General features: G+C 36.8%; 1 protein-coding gene across 1 annotated transcript in view; it reads left to right on the top strand.

Annotated features, from left to right (window-relative positions):
* B3GAT2 (beta-1,3-glucuronyltransferase 2) overlaps nt 1-21,619 on the top strand; it is a 94,437-nt gene that overhangs the window by 44,903 nt on the left and 27,915 nt on the right. The gene's annotated exons all lie outside the window — the stretch shown is intronic.

Genomic DNA, 21,619 nt, shown 5'->3' with positions numbered 1-21,619 from the left:
ACAGAATTCTAATGTGGCAACAGCTGTTTTCCTAACAAGAGAAGAATTGCAGGAATTACATGGCTTTCAAAGGGGAGTTATATTTATTAGTGTTCTGGTAATGGAGGTCTAGTGGTACATCTTGGGAAAATTGAAGGAAGTAATGTCAAGAACCCTGTTACCATCCTGACCAGGACAGCTGCCCTCACTATTTATCCAAACTTTACTGTTTAATCCTTTTCCCAACTACGTGAAGTTGGATAGAATTTCAACTCAAGAATTGTGTAGCATATTAGTGTATGATGAACCTTTGAGAATTATAACTCCTATAAAAACTATGAATAAGTGCAAATGACAGCATGGAATGAGACTATTATTTCTCCTATGAGCAAAGACAGTGGAGGAGAGGATAGGAGGCCAGACTTGTTGCAGAAATCCAACATTCAAGTCAATAAGCATTTATTAAGTGCCAGTTATGTATCAGCCATTGTAATAGGCACTGGGGAGAAAAGGAAAAAAAGTGAAACAATTCTTTCCCTGAAGAAGCTTACACTTTATATGGGGAGATAGGTACACATGTAAGTACAGTATATACAAAATAAATATGAGGTAATATTTTAGTGGGGAAGAAACTAGCAACTGCGTGAGGCCAGGAAAGATCTCCTATATAGGAGGAAGCACTTGAGCTAGGCTTTGAAGGAAGCTAATGAAGCAAAGAGGCAGAAATGACGAGGGAATGCATTTCAGGGATAGGATGACTTTGTACAGCTTGTACAAAGTTATAAAGGAGGGTGATAGAATTTCATGTTTCAGAAACAGCAAGAAAACCAGTGTGGCTGGAAGGATATTTTCATTGTTAATTTTTACTGACTCATCCCCCCATGCTTGGAAGTCTCTCCTTCCTCTTCTCCATCTCCTAGCTTGCCTGACTTTCTTCACTTCTCAGCTAAAACCCCACCTTCTGCTAGAAGCCTTTCATGGTCCTTCTTAATGGTAATGCCTTCCTCCTGACATTTTTTTCAGTTTTTTGGCTACATGTCTTGTTTTTACATAGTTATTTGCGCATCATCACCACCAATAAATTGTAAGCTCCTTGAGGGCAAGGACTGTTTTTTGCCTTTCTTTGCATCCCCAGTGTTTAACACGGTGCCTAGAGTATAAGCTACTTGAGGACAAAGATGCCATCTTCTTACTCTTTACATATACTCTAGATCCCTCTACCGTACCTTGTAATCAATCAGTCAGTCAAACAACAAGCATTTATTAAATGCCTACTGTATACTTGGTGCTCTGCTAGAAATGTAGAGACAAACATAAGATGGTTCCTGCACACAAGAAGCTTACATCAGGCTGAGCACATAGTAGATAATAAATATTTGAATGAATGAATGATAGATAAACCTTCTCTCATACATGTTCTTTTCTCTCTACCCAGAAAGCTACCTCATCTACTCTTCCACCTTCACTGACTATGGAACTTCATCACCTCTGGACTACTGTAGTAGCTTTCTAAGTTATCTCCTATCATTATCTCTCCCTCATCCCTATATCTGCCTATGGGATTTTCCTAAGATTTAGGTCTGATTTTGTCATTTCCCACCCTCACCCCTATTCCACATATACTCAGTAAAGTCAGTGGTTTCCTGTTACCTCCTCAAATCAAATATGAAGTCCTCTGTTTGACATGTAAGTCTTTTTCAACCTGACTCCTTCTTAACCTTAAGAGGCAGGTAGGTGGTTCAATGGCTAGAGTACTAGGCCAGAATCAGGAAGACCTGAGTTCAAATCTAACCTCAGACATTTGCTATCTGTTACTTTGGGCAAGTGACTTATTGCCTCAGTTTCCTCAGTTGTTAAATGAGAATGACAATAGCACCTATCTCCCAGGGTTGTTGTAAGGCTCCAATAAGATATTTGTAAAATGATAGCACAGTTTCTGGCACATAGTAGACTTTAGGCTTTACATAAATGCCAGTGATTGTTATTATTATTATTAATAGTAAATAATACAGCATTTAATAATATACTTTATTCCTTTCTACACACACTGAAATGCAACTTCACTGGCCTACCTTCTGTTTTTTGAACATGACATTCCTTCTCTTGACCTTGTACTAGAGTACCTGGTATACTCTGCCCTTTCTCCAAGGTCTCTTAATTCCCCTAGCTTCCTTCAAAACTTAAGTCAAATCCCACTCCCTCAAGTTGATCTTTCTCAGTTTTTGCACTGCCTCCCACCTCCTTTCATCCCCATTGCCTTCTTCCTGAGATTATCTTCCATAAACATAGGCATATAGTTATTTCTGTGTTTCTCTACCATTATTACAAGTTGAGCTTGAGAGTACTATGTTTTTGCATTTCTTTATATACTCATAGCTTTGCATGGTGCCTGGCACATGGTACACACTTAATATCCTTATTGACAGACTGAAACATTGATAAAGGGCCTGAAGGCAGTCCTGGTCCTCTCCCTAGCATTTTACAACTCCTCCTTTATTTATATGGCTGAGAGACAGCTGCATTGGTTTGTAATTACTTTTTTTGACTCAGGCATATGCCCAGGTACACAAGGCAGTTATATACTCTCAAGTGAAACAACTTAGACCAATATTTTAATTTGGTTTGAAATGAGGAACAATTAGGTTAGCATGTCAGACTTTGAACGTTGTCACTTCTATAGATTGGTTGCTTGAGAGATTCAATTTGTAATAACAGCATCAGATGGAGGTCTGGATTCAGAACTGGTAGTGAAAGGATGTTTGAAACTACGTGAAGTGTTTACCTCCTTGAAATACCATTTTCTTTTTGGGTGAACTATCTCTCATGTTTTATTCAGAGAAGGAGGCAGCCTGTCCTATAGGCCTTTTCTGTTGCATCCTCCTGATTTGGTAGTGACCCTGAGTTCTTAAAAACTGTGTCAGTGGGCCCCAAACTCCACTTGATCTTCCTAAGCCAGAATGGGGTCATCTGCAGGGTTGGCAATGAACTTGTGTGACTTTTATTCAGCCTAGATAAGTTCTAAAAGATTCATCATAATAAAATGAGCCACCCAGTGATTAATACTTTGTGATGATGGTTAACTCTTTTTTTTTTTTTAAGCAATCGGGGTTAAGTAACTTGCTCAAGGTTACACGGCCAGTTATTTCTGGGTGTGGTGCTGAGTATCTGAGCCCGGATTTGATCCAGGTCATCCCAACACTGGAGCCAGTGCTCTTACTCGCTGAGCTACCTGGCCGCCCCTAAGCAACTGGGGTTAAGTAACTTGCTCAAGGTTACACGGCCAGGTGTTTCTGGGTGGATGCTAAGTGTCTGAGCCCGGGATTCGATCTCCAGGTCATCCCGACACTGGAGCCAGTGCTCTTACTCACTGTGCTACCTGGCCACCCCTGATGATGGTTAACTCTTGAAATAATCTACTAAAATGAGAAAGAAGTATCTTAGGATAATAGAATTATAGCTGTAGAGCTTAAAGGGATGTTAGAAGTAATACAATCCTTTTACAGATGTGAAAACTGAGGTTCATGGGCTTTAAGTGACCTGCCCAAGGTCATGCAGGTATTATGAAGGATCAAATGAAGAAACATTTATTTATAAAATGCTCACTTTGTGTGAAGCATTGTACTATTATGTGGCAGAGTTGCAGTTCTACTACATGTCTTCTGATTGTTCCCTGTATCAGGGGAGCGTAGACTTAGTCCAATGAAATCTTAGATCTTTGAAAAAATCCAAAAAAAAGTGGCATGGAATGAAAGAACCCAAGTGGGAATAGGAAACCTTGATTCCCGGTCTGGTTCTACCACAAGCTACCATTGATTCTATTAATTTCTTCTCTTAATCCTCATAAGGCTATATTTCCTCATCCCTAAAACAGGTGTGAGAAGGTAGCGAAATAAAACTCTAAAACTATGGTTCTGTAATTATTAAAACTTTATAATGGTTACATGAATGATTGTGATTATGAAAAATGTTGAAGCATTTCTAGTTTGTCTTCTGTACACACTGTGACTACATAATCTTTTTTTAAAAATGTATTTACTTTTAGCAAATAAATTCAGTTCCACAAGTTTTTGAGTTCCAAATTTTCTCCCCCTCACTCTCCTGTTCCCTCCCCCCACATGACTGCATGCAATCCAATATAGGTTCTTCATATACCTTCACATTAAACATTCAAGTTGTAAAGGATTATAACCAATGGAATGAGCAACAAGAAAGAAGAAACAAAAGGAAACTAGATGAAAAAGAGAGAGAGCAAGTAGTTTGCTTCAGTCTGCATTCAGACTCTGTAATTCTTTCTCTGAATGTGGATAGCCTTTTTCATCATGAGTCTTTTGGAGTCATCTTACAACCTTGTATTATTGAGAAGAGCCCACTCTATCCAAGTTAGTCATCACAGATACAATGTGTCTTTAATTGTGTACAATGTTCTGCTCCTCTCACTCGGCATCAGTTTATATAAGTCTGTCCAGGTTATTATGAAGTCCATCTGCCCATCATTTCTTATAGCACAGTAGTATTCCATTACATTCATATACCACAACTTGTTTAGCCATTCCCCAATTGAAGGGCATCCCCTTGATTTCCAGTTCTTTGCCACTACAAAAAGAGCTGCTATAAATATTTTTGTACTTATGGGTCCTCCTTCCACTAGTATGATCTCTTTGGGTACAGCCCTAGAAGTGGTATTGCTGGGTCAAAGGGTAAGCACATTTTTATAGCCCTTTGGGCATAGTTGCAAATTGCTCTCCAAAATGGTTGGATCAGTTCACAATTCCACCAACAATGCATAAGTGTTCCAGTTTTCCCACATCTTCTCCAACATTTATCATATTCCTGTTTTGTCATGTTAGCCAATCTGACTGGTGAGGTGTGGTACCTAAGAGTTGTTTTGATTTGCATTTCTCTAATTAATAGTGATATAGAGCATTTTTTCATATGATTATAGATATCTTTAATTTTTCCTCTGAAAACTGCTTGTTCATATCCTTTGAACATTTATTAGTTGGGGAATGACTTACATTCTTTTACATTTGAGTCAGTTCTCTGTATATTTTAGAAATGAGGCCTTTATCAGACACTGACTGTAAAAATTCTTTCCCAATTTTCTTCTTCATTCCTAACCTTTGGTACATTGGCTTTGTTTGTACAAAAACTTTTCCATTTAATGTAATAAAAATTATCCATTTTGCATTTCATAATGCTCTTTATCTCTTGTTTGGTCATAAATTCTTCCCTTCTCCATAAATTTGACAGATAAAATATTTCTTTCTCTCCCAATTTGCTTATAATATTAGCCTTTATTATCTAAATCATGAACCCATATTTTGGTATATGTTATAAAATATTGGTCCATGCCCAGTTTCTGCCATACTGTTTTCCAGTTTTCCCAGCAGTTTTTGCCAAATAGTGAGTTTTTATCCCAGGAGCTGGAGTCTTTGGGTTTATCAAACAGTAGGTTACTGTAGTCAATGACTACTGTGTCTTGTTTATGTAATCTATTCCACTGATCACCCATACTATTTCTCAACCAGTACCAAGTGGTTTTGATGACTTCTACTTTATAAATACAGTTTGAAATCTGGTATGGCTAGGCCACCTTCCCTAGAAGTTTTTTTTTTCATTAATTCCCCTGATATTCTGGACATTTTGTTATTGCAGATGAATTTTGTTAATATTTTTTCTAGCTCTATAAAGTAATTTTTGGTAGTTTGATTCGTATGGAGCTAAATAGGTAAATTAATTTAGGTAAAATTGTCATTTTTATTATATTGGCTCAACCTAACTATGAGCAACTGATATTTTTCCAGTTATTTAGATCTGACTTTACTTGTGTGAAAAGCGTTTTGTAATTGTGTTCATATATTTCTTGGGTTTGTTTTGGCAGGTAGATTCCCAAATATTTTATAATATCTACAGTAACTTTACATGGAATTTCTATTTCTTGCTTTTGGGCTTCGTTAGAAATATTTAGGAATGCCAAGGAATGTGTGGGTTTATTTTATATCCTGTAAATTTGTTAAAGTTATTTATTATTTCAAGTAGTATTTTACTTAATTCTCTAGGATTATCCAAGTGTATCATCATATCATCTGCAAAGAATAATTAGCTTAGTATCTTTGCCTATTCTAATTCCTTCAATTTCTTTTTCTTCTCTTATTGCTAGAGCTAACATTTCCAGTACCAAATTAAGTAACAGGGGTGATAGTGGACATCCTTGTTTCATCCCCAATCTTACTGGAAATGCTTCTATCTTATCTGCATTGCATATAATACTTGCTGATGGTTTTAGGTAGATGTTCTTTATCATTTTAAGGAAGACTCCATTTATTCCTGTGCTTTCTAGTGTTTTTAATAGGAATAGGTGTTGTATTTTGTCAAAAGCTTTTTTTGATTCTATTGAGATAATACATGGTTTCTACTAGTTTTGTTGTTGATATGATCTATTATACTGATAGTTTCCCTAATATTGAACCAGCCTTGCATTCCTGGAATAAATCCTACCTAATCTGAGTGTATTATTCTTGTGATAAGTTGCTGCAATATTTCTGCTAATATTTTATCTAAAATGTTTGCATCTATATTCATTAGGGAAATTGGTCTATAATTTTCTTTCTGTGTTTTGACTCTTCCCAATTTAAATATTAGTACCATATTTGTTTCATAAAAAGAATTTGGTAGGACTCCACCAATTTTCCAAATAGTCTATAAAGTATTGGAATTAATTGTTCTTTAAATGTTTGATAGAATTCACTTGTAAATCTATCTGGCCCTGGAGATTTTTTCCTAGAGGGTTCATTGATGGCTTGTTCAATTTCTTTTTCTGAGATGGGGCTATTTAAGTATTCTATTTTCTCTTCTGTTAATCTAGGCAATTTATATTTTTGTAAATATTTATCCATTTCATTAAGATTGTCAAATTTAGGGGCGGCTAGGCGGCACAGTGAACAGAGCACCGGCCCTGGAGTCAGGAGTACCTGAATTCAAATCCAGCCTCAGACACTTAATACAAAAACTAGCCATGTGACCTTGGGCAAGTCACTTAACCCCAATTGGCTTCCAAAAAGCAAAAAAAAAAAAAAGATTGTCAAATTTATGGGCATATAATTGGGAAAAATAATTCCTAATTATTATTTTAATTTCCTTCTCACTGTTGGTAAGTTCACCCTTTTTATTTTTGATACTGGTAATTTGATTTTCTTCTTTCTATTAATCATATTGACTAAAGGTTTATCAATTTTGTTGGATTTTTTCATAAAACCAACTCTTAGTTTTATTAATTCAATGGTTTTCTTCATTTCAATTTTATTAATCTCTCCTTTGGTTTTCAGTATTTCTAATTTCATATTTAATTGGGGATTTATAATTTGTTCTTTTTCTAGTTTTTTCAATTGCATACCCAATTCATTGATCTCCTTTTCTCTATTTTATTAATGTAAACATTCAAATATTATAAAGCTTCCTCTAAGAACCGCTTTCACTGCATCCCATAAGTTTTGTATGTTTTCTCATTATTGTTATTGTCTTGAATGAAGTTACTGATTGTTTTTATGATTTGTTGTTTGATCCCCTCATTCTTTTTTTTTTTTTTTTGCTTTTTGGAGGACAATTGTTAAGTGACTTGTCCAAGGTCACACGGCTAGTTTTTGTGTTAAGTGTCTGAGGCTGTATTTGAACTCAGGTCCCCCTGATTCCGGGGCTGGTGCTCTGTTCACTGTGTCACCTAGCCACCCCGAACCCCTCATTCTTTAGGATAAGATTATTCAGTTTCCAACTAGTTTTTAGTCCATCTTTCCATGGCCCTTTATTACATATAATTTTTATTGCATCATGATCTGAAAAAGATGCATTTATTATTTCTGCCTTTCTGCACTGAATTCTGAGGTTTTTATGCCTTAGTACATGGTCAAATTTTGTGTATGTGCCATGTACCACTGAGAAGAAAGCATATTCTTTTCCATCCCCATTCAGTTTTCTCCAGAGGTCTGTCATATCTACTTTCTCTAAAATTCTATTCACATCCTTAACTTCCTTTTTTTTTTAAAGCAATCGGAGTTAAGTAACTTGCTCAAGGTTACACAGCCAGTTATTTCTGGGTGTGGTGCTGAGTGTCTGAGCCCGGGATTCGATCTCCAGGTCGTCCCAACACTGGAGCCGGTGCTCTTACTCGCTGAGCCACCTGGCCGCCCCTAAGCAATTGGGGTTAAGTAACTTGCTCAAGGTTACATGGCCAGGTGTTTCTGGGTGGGTGCTAAGTGTCTGAGCCCGGGATTGGGGTTAAGTAACTTGCTCAAGGTTACATGGCCAGGTGTTTTTGGGTGGGTGCTAAGTGTCTGAGCCCGGGATTCGATCTCCAGGTCTTCTCAACACGGGAGCCGGTGCTCTTACTTGCTGTGCTACCTGGCCGCCCCCATCCTTAACTTCTTTCTTGTTTATTTTGAGGTTAGATTTATCAAGTTCGGGGCGGCTAGGTGGCGCAGTGAGTAAGAGTGCTGGCCCTGGAGTTGGGAGGACCTGGGATTGGTTCTGGCCTCAGATACTTAACACCCACACAAAAAACTGGCCATGTAACCTTGGGAAAGTTACTTAACCCCAATTGCTTTAAAAAAAAAAAAAGATTTATCAAGTTCAGAGATGGGGAGGTTGAGGTCCCCTACTATTACAGTTTTGCTATCTATTTTTTCCTCTAACTTCTCTAAGAATTTGACTGCTATATCACTTGGTGCATATTTATTTAGAAATGATATTACTTTATTGTCAGCTGGATATAGTTTCCTTCCTTATCTCTTTTAATTAGATCTATTTTTGCTTTTGCTTTGTCTGAGATTAGTATTGAAAGCCATGCTTTTTTTAAACTTTAACTGAAACATAATATATTCTACTCCAGCCTTTCACCTTTACCCTATGTGTATGCCACTGTTTTGAATGTGTTTCTTGTAAACAACATATTGTAGGATTGTGGTTTTTAATCCATTCGGCTATCTGCCTCTGTTTTGTGGAAGAGTTCATCCCATTCGCATTCACAATTATGATTACTATCTGTGTATTTCTCTCTCTACTATTCCTCCCCCATTTATGCTTTTATTTCTCCTCTCCCCCTTCTCAAGAGTTATGCTTTTGACCACTGCCTCCTTCATTATTCCCTCCCTGTCAATCCTCTTCCCTTTTCCTATCCTTTTCCTTTACTACTTCTTCCCTTCCTTGTAACCACCCCTGACCTTTTCTTTCCTCTTTCCCCTCCTACTGCCTGTAGCACATGTTAGATTTCTATACTTAGCAAAGTATGTTATTCCCTCCTTGAACCAAATCTGATGAGAGCAAATCTCAAACAATGCTCTTCTCTCTCCCTTCTTTCCCTCTACTATAAGTTTTTGCATCTCTTCATGTTAAATTCCTATACTTAACTGAGTATGTTATTCCCTTCTTGAACAAAAAAATGATGAGTAAAGCTCATACAATTCTCATTTCCCTCCATTCTTTCCCTCTACTATGATATGTCTTTGTTTCTCTTTATGTCATGTAATTTTTCCTTTTCTGCCTCCTCCTTTCTTCTTCCATTACAATCCCTTTACACCCCTTAATTAGGTTTTTTATCATCATATCAGTACATTTATACCCACACCCTCTATCTATTTATATCCCTTTTAAGTGTTGTAATAATTATACAATTCTCAAGATTAACAGGTATCATCTCATTGAATAACAAGTTGTGTGTCTGTATTTATTTTTTTCCCTGTTTACCTTTTTATTTCTCTCTTGAGTTTTGTATTAGAAGATAAAATTTTCCATTGAGCTCTGGCCTTTCATCAAGAAGGCCTGTAAGTTCCTTATTTCATTGAATGACCATTTCCTTGCCTGAAAGAATATGCTCAATTTAGCTGGGTAGTTGACCCTTGTTTGTAGTCCAAGCTCCTTTGCCTTATGATATGTCATATTCTAATCCCTCTGACCTTTTTATGTAGAAGCTATTAGGTCCTGTGTGATTCTGACCATAGTTCTGCAATATTTGAATTGTTTCTTTCTGGCCACTTGCAGTATTTTCTCCTTGACCTGATAATTTTGGAATTTGGCTACAATATTCCATAGAGTTTTCAATTTTGGATCTCTTTTGGGAAGTGAACTGTGGATTCTTTTGATGACTTTTACCCTCTGGTTCTATGACCTCCAGGAAGTTTTCCTTGATGATTTCTTGGAAGATATTGTTCAGGCTCCTTTTTTCATCATGGCTTTCCAGTAGACCAATAATTCTTAGATTATGTCCCCTGGATCTGTTTTCCAGGTCAGTTGTTTTTCCAATGAGATATTTACATTTTCTTCTATTTTTTCATTCTTTAGATTTTGTTGGACTGATTCTTGATGCCTCATAGTGTTGTTCTCTTCAACTTGTCTAATTCTAATTTTTAAAGAATTGTTTTCCTCAGTTTTTGAGAATCCTTTTCCATTTGGCTAGTTTTTACTTTCAAGGATTTATTTTCTCCAGTTAGATTTTGTACCTCCTTTTCCATTTGGCTAATTGTACTTTTTAAGGAGTTGTTCTCAGTTAAATTTTTTTTCAGTTTGCCAGTTTTATTTTTAAAATAATTGGTCAGTTTTTCTTCTGCCTCTTTAATTTGGCTTTAAAAATCTTTCTTGAGCTCTTCCAGGAGTGCTTTTTGGGCTTGAGAGCAGTTCATATTCCCTTTTGAAGTTTCAGATGTAAGTGTAGTGTCAGTGTTGACCTCTTCTGGATGTGAATCTTGTTCTTCCCTTTCACCATAATAGGATTCTAAAGTCTTTGTTTTTCCAATTTCTTTTTTTTTTCTGTTGTGATTGCCTATTTCTTGGCTTTTGAAGTAGATTTCTGCTTCTGGGGCACAGAGGGCTCTGACCCATGCTTCTTGTGCTGGGAGTTAGGGGCCTGGTTACTGGCTTTGTATGCTGTGGCCTCTGGTTCTATCAGTTTGAGGCTATATAATGACGCATCTCCCCTGTTGCTGAGCTGGAGCTGGCTGGTGAGTGCCAAGACTAAGGCCAAGGCCAGGACTTTCGGCATTTCCCTGAGGTTACACTGAAGCTCACAGTATGAGGTGTGGGGGAGGGGTGGTCTGACCACTTCGAGTCTCTTCCTCCCCACCCCACCTCAGCTGCTGGTGGCCATGGCTATGTTGGTGTTTGCCGAATTTCCCTTGCTGTAGGAAGGTATGCCTGAGGTTCTGGTGTCATTGCTTGCTGACTCCATCCCCTTGGGGTTTAGGATCTCCCTCTGGGATGCCTCCCATCCTGCCCTGGTCCACTACAGCCGCAGCACAGTCACAACCACACCCTTCCTATATATCTCCCAACCTTCCGCTGGTTCTACTATTTCAGGATTCAGGGTTTTTCAAGGTCCATAAGTGGGGGATGAGAGCAGCTATGGTTTGCTCCACCTATATAATCTTTTTTTTTTAAGATTGTAAACTTTCTTTTCCTCTTTTATATCCTGGAATGCTGCTGCTTACTTTTTTTTATTCTGAACCTAACAAACACTAAATGAGACAAGTATTTCCATAATCAAAGTAGAACAGAAAAAAAGAGGATTTGTATATGTTAATGTGAAACTGCACAACATATAGCTTGTTTCTCCCAATATACAAGTTCTGAATATTATTCTTTTTTTTTTTTTGGAGGGGGGAAGACAGGGCAATTGGGGCTGAGTGACTTGCCCAAGTTCACACAACTAGTAAGTATTAAGTGTATGAGGCTGGATTTTAACTCAGGTTCTCCTGACTCCAGGGCTGGTATTCTATTCACTGTGCCATCTAGCCACCCTTCTGCATGTTATTCTTATACTTTTCCTATTTCTCTGAGTTTCTGTAGCAGCAAGCACCCCAGTGTCCCTAGGGTGGCTGCCAACACAGGTTCTTGGATCTGTTTTGATAAAGGAAAGCAACTCAAAATGGGTTAACAAGCTTACTTTAATCAGTCAAATATGTATCATTTACCTAGTTCAGGGGAAAAAGGTCAGTACCCTGAACTTCAGAGTATTCAGACAGAATTATCAAGACAGAGAAACAGATCAAGTAGACAGTTTTCCAAACTGTCCAACCATTACATCCATACCAAATCAACATCTGGGTTTTTCAAAGCCAGGGGGTTCTCAACAATGGCTTCCCAGAGTATCATCTGATCAAATCACAGAACACTTCTCAAAGTGAGCCCCCAAAACAAAGCCTCAAATCAGGGTTTATATAGCCTTCTCCTGGCTCAGAGAATGTAACAACCTTCTAGACCCACTGGCCAATGAAAAAGTATCTACTGAAAGACAAGCCTACAAGCCTCCCACCCCAGGCTCCAGGTGCACTTTAGCCTAGGGGCAGGGAAGATCTTAAAAATTTACATTCCCATTACAATTTCTTACTGACTTCTCTTCTGTACTCTCCTGTACATTTTTTAAAATGCTTCAGTGACTTGTTTTTCCAAGTTTTTCTTTGGTAGCATTTTGGCAACTCTGTTGCCACTCTCCCTTTCCCATAAAACTTCTCTGTCCCCCAAAAGATATTTTTGAAAGAAATAAAAATAAATCCCTTGTATTAAATATGCATAACCAGGAAAAATAAATCCCCAAATGAGTCATGTCTGAAAATGTCTCATTTTATATCATGACTTTATCACTTTGCTGTCAGAAGCTGGGTAGTTTGATTCATGGATGGTCCTCTGGAATTGTGACTGGTCATACATTGATTAGTTATTTTAGGTTGTTTTTATTATGTTGGTTGTTCTCTGCATTCTGCTCATTTTACTTTGGGTCAGTTGATGCAAATCTTCCCAGGTTTCTCTGAAGCTATACTTTCTATCATTCCTTACAGCATAGAAATGTTATATAGTAATTATATTACATGGCCTCATTTATTCAGTCATTTCCCAGTGGATAGAAACTCCCTTCAGATACTAATTTTTTGCCACTACAAAAAGTGATGCTATTAGTATTTTTGTTTATATGGGTACTTTTCCTCTTTTTCTGATCTCTTTGAGGATTAATAGTTATATCCTTGAATCCAAGTATATGCTCAGTTTAGGGACTTTTGAACATACTTCCAAATTGCTTTCCAGATGTTCAGAGCAAACCTCCACTGATAGTGAATTAGTGTAAATCATTTTTATAGCCTTTGCAACATTTACCATTTTCCTTTTTATGTTTTTGGTAATTTTTGACAATTTGAGGGGTATGTTATAGAATTTAAACAGGTAGAATCTGAAATAACTAACTGAGGAAACAAAGGTTTGAGCTTCGGAGCATATCTGTTTATTAAGCAATGCATGCCAGTTACATAACAAAGCAGGACCATGTCCCTTCTGCTTAGCACTAGACCCCAAATACAAGGATAGACAACATTTTAAGCATTAAAAGAGAACAATTATAATATTGTTGGATATAAACTAGGATGCAAGATTAGGGATTTTCCAAGTTGGGAGGGAGAGAATCACAAGTGCGGTTCCCTGAAATAAGAAAAGAGGTCCCACTTCTTCTGCCCCTCAGCAGCACCCCAAGCGTCCTCATGGTATCTGCCAACACAGGTTCTTGGATCTGCTTTGATAAAGGAAAGCAACTCAAAATGGGTTAACAAGCTTATTTTAATCAGTCAAATATGTATGTTTACCTAGCTCAGGGGAAAAAGGTCAGCACCCCGAACTTCAGAATATACAGACAGAATTATCAAGACAGAAACAGATCAAGTAGACAGATTTCAAACTGTCCAACCATTACATCCATACCCAATCAACATGTGGGTTTCAAAGCCGGTGGGCTCTGGACAACGGCTTCCCATAATCCATATCAAATCACAGAACACTTCTCAAAGTGAGCCCCAAAGCAAAGCCTCACATCAGGGCTTATATAGCCTTCTCCTGGCTCAGAGAATATAACAACCTTATTGACCCACTGGCCAATCAAAAAGTATCTACTAAAAAACAAGCCTCCCACCCCAGGCTCCAGGTGACAGGGAAGATCTTTAAATTTATATTCCCATTACACTCACTTCTTCTTACTCAGTATTCAGTCAAAGGAACAAGGAAATAGTAAGTGATTGACCAGTACATGACCAGTTTGAGGATAAGACATATGGGTTACCTGAGATGTATAATTGTGAGAACACTCCTTGCATCAGTCTTTCTGGTCAGTATGACCTAGGTTCTTAATTAAGGGTCCCTAAGCAACAGGTGTAGGTGGCCCAGCTTCCTAGCCATATGGAGCTAGGTTCAAACAGTACAATAAAGTTTTCTCACAAGACACAGATTTGACTGGACCTGCAATCGAACAGAAAGGGAATTGAACTAGATCCAGAATTGAATCACAAGATGCAGTCAGTATAGTTCGCTCAGTTCCCACAATTCTCTCGAGTTTTAGAGTTGTATTAATTTGAACTTCACTATTAGTGATTGAGTGTTTTTTCTTGTGGTTATTGATAGCTTATTTTTTTCTTGCTTTAAGATCTGCTTCTTCATAATCCTTGAATGTTAGTTGTCTTTATATATTTCAGTCAGCTCCTTCTATGTCTTATATATCAGATCTTTATCTGAGAAAAATCCTGCAAAAATTTTTCTCAGTCACTTTTTATTTTTTAACCACATTCTGTATATGTGAAACTGCTTCAAGTCTCATATAATGAAAATTGTCTGCCCTTTTTTCTGTACTCTACCCTATAGCTTGCTTGGTCCTGAGCTCTTCCCCATCCATATTTGCAGTAAGTAGCTCCTTCATTTCTCTTCTAGCATATTTATGATGTAATCTTTTATGTCTAAGTCATGTATCTATTTGTAACTTAACTTGGTATTTGGTATGAATGAGATGCTGGTCAGTTTTCTACAGAATTGTTTTTAAATAGTGAGTCCTTCCCCCAATAGTCAGAGTTTTTGTTTAATTGAACTCAGTGGTCCTATTATTTGTTTAATTTTTGTTTGTTGTCTCCCTATCAATTTCCACTGATTGACTTATCTATTCCTTGATAAATGTCAAATAGTTCTGGTGCTTACTGCTTTGTAGTTTGAGATGTAGTACTGTTAGGCTTCTTTCCGTATCTACTTTGAAAAAACATTTTCCTATGGATCCTATTGATTTATTACCTGAAACAGAAGAGTCTGGGGCAAAACTTCCAAGTATAATGATTTATTTGCAAGGCTGGTAGTTGACACAAAATCAGCTCCTCTGCCTCCTCAGTAGTCAGAGACAAATGACAGATTTACAGACCTCATTTTTATATTAGAGAAAGAGGAATTACAAGTCGCAGAAATCTTAAAAAGCTTATTTTAAACATAATTCAATTGGACAAGGCAGGTCACTTGACTTGTGGTTAGTCTGGGTACCTACTGAAGCAAATTGAGTGTATTTTGGTACTTTTGTCAACTTTGAAGTGTGGGCATGTCAGGGGAATAACAAGGTATTTCTAGAGTGTGACAACTATTAAATATAGTATTCTATTGGATTAGGTCTTACATCTGTCATCCTGCTTTTCAAAGTGAGATTGCTTTAGAAATCTTGTTTTGTAGCTAAACATTTGTGGTTATGAATGCTGTTTTTATGATACCTGTGGTAGCTACTAGAAAGAGGAACTTATTTCAGGAAGCTAAGGAAAAGATTTCCTTATCTACTTAAACTGAAAAAAGGAACTTAACTTTTGGAAAAATCATTAGCTTAATGTGGGACTATTCCTACAAAGATATATGTGTATTCTAACTTATTCACAGATAAGTAGTAATTGCTAATAAAACCTCATTAATCTATCAATTTCCTCAGTTCCCTCCTCTGATCCTTAAGAAATCAATTTGCTTATGAATCAATTCTTGACCTTTTGTTTCTCTATATCAATAATATAATACTTTGATGATATGATTTCTATGACACTGAAAAAATAAATTAACTTGGATAAGTATTGTCTTATTTTTATATTGATTTGAACTAGCTCAACCAGCAGCAATGAACATTTCTCCAATTATTTAGGTTTCTATCTTTATTTCTGTAAGGAATGTTTTGTAGTTGTATTCTTCTATTTCATGCTAGTGACTTGGTAGATAGCCTCTCAAATATTTTATACATTCTGTAATTACTTTACAGGGAATTTCTTTTTTTTTTTTTCAATCTCTTACAACTTGATTTTATTGGTAATACTCAGGCTGATGATTTTCATTTTTTTAAAAATATATCTGCTCCTTTGCTAAAGTTATTGTTTCAATTAGTTTTTAGTTTACTCTCTAGTATTCTTTAAGCAAAACATCATATCATCTTTAAATAGTGATCATTTTGTTTTCTCTTTGCCTGTACTTAATCTTTTTTTTTCTTTTTGCTATAACTAGAATTTTATCAAATACTAGTGCTGATAACAAATATCCTTGCTACTGTCAAGACTTCTACTTACTCTCCATTCATTACACATAATGCTAGCTCTTGGTTTTAAATAGGTATTATTTGCCATATTCAAGAATAGTAATAGTCCATTATTACTAAGCTTTTTAATGTTTTTATCAAAAATTAGTATTTCGTCAAAAGGCTTTTTCTTTTTTTTCACTATTATCATGTGGTTTTTTATTATTGATATGTTTTATTATGTGTATAGTTCTAATATTTAACCTGTGTTATACTTCTGAGATAAATCCAATCTGGTTATAGTATAAATAATCTTTTTGATATGCTGCTATATATTCCTGCTAATATTTTACTGAACAATTTTATCAATATTCGTTAGTGATAGCTTGCTTTCTCTCTTTTATCTTTCTCTGGTTTATGTATCATAACAATATTTGTATCATAGAAGGAATGTGATAAGATCCCTTCTTTTCCTATTTTTGTAAAGAGTTTACATAATATTGGAATTTGTTCTTTGGATATTTAATAGAATCAGCTTATAAATTCATCTTGTTTACTTATTTTTTCCTTTTGGGAATGCATTTATGGCTTATTCCTTTTTTTTCTGAGAATGAGCTATTTGAATTCTCTATTTCTTATACTGATAATTTGAGTATATATGTATAAACATTAAATCTTTTTGATAGTTTTATTGTCATGTAATTGGGCAAAATAGTTTCTGTAATTTTCTTTATGTCATCTTCATTTGCTTTGAATTCTCCTTTTTCATTTTTGATACTGGCAGTTTTATTTTTCCTCTTACTCTTTAAAAATGAGACTAAGTAATGATTTATTTATTTAATATATTTTTGCCCCCTCCCAAACCCCTAGCTCCTAGTTTTATTTATAAATTCCTTGAGTTTTTACTTTCACTTTTGTTAATCTTTTCATTTTCTGTGCTCAGCATTAATTATTCATGTTTGAGATAATCTACTTTCATTGCCTCTCTCCTCTTCTATACTATTTTATTAAAGGTCCACTTCTTTTTCAATATAGAATTATACTCATTTTTTCCAGGTGTTATTCTTGGTTGTGGGCTTTAATTTTTTGTCTTTTGAAATATCCTATTCCAAGCTCTTTTCTCCTTTGTAAGGATATCAACCAAGTTCTGCCCTTTGTGACTTGTAGTGCTTTTATCTTTGACTTCGAAGTTTTCAATTTTGCCTATTATTCTTGAGAGCTTTTATTTGGGGATTTCTTTTAGAAGGTGACAGATTTCTTTTCACCTTATTCCTGGTTCTAATTTCTTGAAATAGTGTATTCAGATGCTTTTTTTGGTAATGATTTTCAGATAGTCTTGTGATTCTTAGATTTTTTTCTTTTTTAACATCCTTTCCAGTTTATTTGTTTTGATATGAGATACTTTGCATTTTCTGCTTCTTTTAACCTTTTGATTTTGTTCCAGCATTTTTTATTATCTCGTCATTGTTTTTTTTTGTTCCACTCTTACTTTTAAGCAATCTTTTATTTGCATGTCTGCTTCTGTCTTTCCTCTAGCCCTTCCTTTTCTATTTCTTTCCTCTAGATCCTATTTCATTTACAATATCATTTTAAACTCTTGCTTCACTTGTTCTAGAAATTCTACCTAACCTTATGTCTAAACTGCGCTTTTTTCTTTTCCTTTCTTTTCTTCCTCCCCCCCCCCACTTTTTTGTTGGGGTTTTGGTTGTTTCAAAGTTATTCTCATCTACTAGATTTGTGTTTTTGATCATTAATATTTTTTGTTGTTGGAATTTTCTTTGATTATTCATTTTTCCTGTCATACTTCCTAAATTAGGTCTAAGGGTCAGAGGCAATTAATCAGTCAGTAAGCATTTATCGAGTGCCCTCTGTGTGCCAGGCACTACGCTAAGCATTGGGGATACAACAAGAGACAAAAGACAGTCTTTATATTTATACCTTGCATGAATGAATAAATGAATACATCTGCAGAGCTCAGCCCCTGTCAGGGTCTGAAGTCCTGAATCCACAGCCCAGATAGGATCAGAGTGACATAACAGAAAACTTACCCCACTCTGTCTTCCCCAAGATAGATATACAGCTGCAGGCCCCAACCTTAGTGTGAGGCTGGACAACGTCTCTGAAGGCCTTCTTACTTTGACCTTGCCCCCCTCCCCAGTGCCCATAGTCCTCTGGCTATCTTGCTGTGCCCACATAGGCTGGAAAAGGGAACCCAATATAGCTTTTCGTTTAATTCCCCAATTGCCACTTGGTCAGGTGCTTTTCCTCTGTCTTTGCTGGAATATTTGTGTAAGCAAGTTGGGTTCTTCTGCTTCCTCTACTTCCACCATCTTTTCACTGTACCATCTTTGTCAGTTCCACTATATAATCATAAATCCTTTATAAGAGTGCAAATAAAGTGAGATCTGAATAATTGAGTCCTACAGGGGAAGTCCAACCTGAATTTGTGCAGTCTAAATAATGAAATCTTTTTAGAAGTGTAATTTATTATATGAGAAACATCATTGCATAGTAAATAGGATATCTTTCCAAGAGTCGGGAAGAATTGGATTTAAGTCCAGCTTCTGACACATGCTAGCTGTGTGATTCTGAGCAACACATTTAACCTCTCAGTATCCCTATGCAACTTTCCAAGCCCACACATTGCAAAGAAGGTGCCACTCTGCATTAATAACCACTTCTAAACATGATGTCCCAAAGTCTTTAAGTTTTAAGCTTTAACAGCTTACAACTACACTAAAATTTTTGGAATAATCTGTGTTATCCTTAACTCCTCACTCATCCTACTGAGTTGTTATGCCTTGCCATTTTTGGCTTGATCTGACCCCTTCTCTCCACTTACACAGGCTAAACCTTAGTTTAGACCTTCATCACCTCAAGTCTCAATTATTAGAAGTCTTCTGGTTGGTTTCCCTGCCTTAAGTCTCTCACTACTCCAATCCTTTCTATACACTGCTGCCAAAATGGAGGGGGGAAGGCAGGACAATTGGGGGTAAGTTACATGCCCAGGTTCACACGGCTAGTAAGTGTTAAGTGTCTGAGGTTGAATTTGAACTCAGGTTCTCCTGCCTCCAGGGCCTGTGCTGTATTCACTGCACCACCTAGCCACCACCAAAATAATTTTTTAGTTGCATATCTCACCATGTGACTCCCCACATCAGACAGTTCCCAATGTTTCCTAGTATCTATAGATGAAGTATAAATTCTGCTTAGCCATTAAAGCCATTTATAACCTAGCTTCAACCTATCAAGATTCACTGGACATTTTCCCTTCTACCAATGCAATCCAAACACACTGGCCTCTTCTCCATTCCTTATACATGATGTTACACCTCCCATCCCCTTGCCTTTGCTTTAGCATTCCACCATTCCTGGAACACACTCCCTTTTCACCTCATAGAGTCTCTTCTTTTAAGATGCAGCTTAACTACCATTTTCTGAATGAAACCTTCCTTGATCTCCCCAAATTGCTAGTGCTTTCCCTCTCAAATTACCTTGTATTTACTTACTTTGCAACATTTGTATTTATTCACTTTATATGTATCTGTCTCCCCCATTAGAATGCATGTATCCTGTGAATAGGGAATGTTTAATTCTTTGCATTTTTTTTCCTTTAATAACTAGCACATAGTAGGTGCTTCAAAAATACCTTCTGATTGTTAGAGGAAATTCTTCACTGGGAGCTCCCTACACTAATGAAATTAAACTAGTAAAGAAAAAAAATATTTCTGAAAGTTTTTAATCCCTTGACTTCTGTGACACTATTTTCTCATAGTTCACTTCCTATTTATGAGTCCTTTCCATTTTCTTTTTCTAGTTCTTTGTTTTCCTTTCAACTTTTATGTTTCCTAGACCTTCATTTCTTTTCTCTCTGTAGGATCTTCCTTTGTGATCCCATTGACTCCATGGGTTTAGTTAACACCTCCTTGCAGAGGATTCCGAAATCTGTATATCTAGCCATAAAATCACTATGAATTTCAGTGTAACAATTCCAGTTGCTATTTAGACAACTCCATGTGGATATTTCACCAGTAACTACTCATTATGTCCCATATTACTCTTTATCTCCCCCACCCCCAACCCAAAACTAGTTTCTACCAACTTACTTATTTTTTAATGGTTTCACTAGTCTACTGTCTACCAGGGTCAAAACCTTGGTGCTTTCTTTGACTTTTGCTTTCCCTCACTGTCTCATCTAATCAGTTGCCAAATCCTATATATTCTACCTCCACAGTGTTTCTTGTGCACATCTCTTTCTCTTTGTGTATACTACTTCTGTCCTAGTTCAGTGGTAATTTAGGAGCTCTGAGGCCCTCTTCTCACCAAGACTATTGGAATAGTTTTCTTGATTTTCCCTCTATAATCATTTAGGCTAAACCTGCTTGACTAGACCATCAGTCAGGACCAGAGGCTTACACTTCTTCTACTACCTTTACTTCTCCACTCCAGGATCAATGACTCACATCCTAAATAGACCATCTCCCACAGAGAGGAGTTCATCATTAGGGTGAGCCCTGAGGCAGAACTAGTTTATCTGAGGATTGGAGGGTATATAGTCCAAATATATCTCAACCTTCTAAAACCATCCAGACCTTTGGGCCCCACTGTTACTACCCTTAACCAGCAGGTGAAACTGAAAACTCACCATTTTCACATTCTATCCAGCTGTTTACCCTAGCCATTTTACCATCTGCCCACCCAGAATAGTACCTCAAATCTAGACTGACCAAAGAATAACACCAGATTAATTGGGGAATCTAGTCCACTCAGTTTTGGAATTCCTGCCTTGGGTTGAGCTACCTTGATTTGTGAGTGTGTGAGTATAAACTCAATTTACTCACTATATCTAGTCAACTTCAAACCATGCACCCTATCCCACCCTATCACATCACCCTGGTTGTCTTGTCATCTCCTCAACTCTTCTTCTAACACTCTTTCCCCACCCCACTCCCTACCCAGGCTTTCAAACTCCTGCTTTGAATTTGGTAATCAAATTGGTAGTACCATACTACCACGGTACTGGAGAATGGTATTATGTCAATTGGGTACTCTGCGGATCAGATTCTGCTTCCTAGCCACCATTCCCATATAAGTGTTATTTTCCCCATTAGAAGGTAAACTCCTTAAGGGCAGAGACTGCCTCACTTTTGTATTTACATCCCCAGTCCTTATTTTAGTATTGTGTTTGGTACTTAGTATGTCAGTCCTCTTTCCTTCCCTTCCTTCCTATCCCCCTTCCTTTTCCCTCCTATCCCCCTTCCTTCCTTCCTTCCTTCCTTCCTTCCTTCCTTCCTTCCTTCCTTCCTTCCTTCCTTCCTTCCTTCCTTCCTT

This window comes from Petaurus breviceps, unplaced genomic scaffold, assembly GCF_028583685.1.
Source record: "Petaurus breviceps papuanus isolate PSGF00001 unplaced genomic scaffold, PetGlider_PUasm1.0 90822, whole genome shotgun sequence".
Classification (NCBI taxonomy): Eukaryota; Metazoa; Chordata; class Mammalia; order Diprotodontia; family Petauridae; genus Petaurus; species Petaurus breviceps.
The sequence above is the reverse complement of the archived record's forward strand: the minus strand, read 5'-3'. Positions and strand labels throughout refer to the sequence as shown.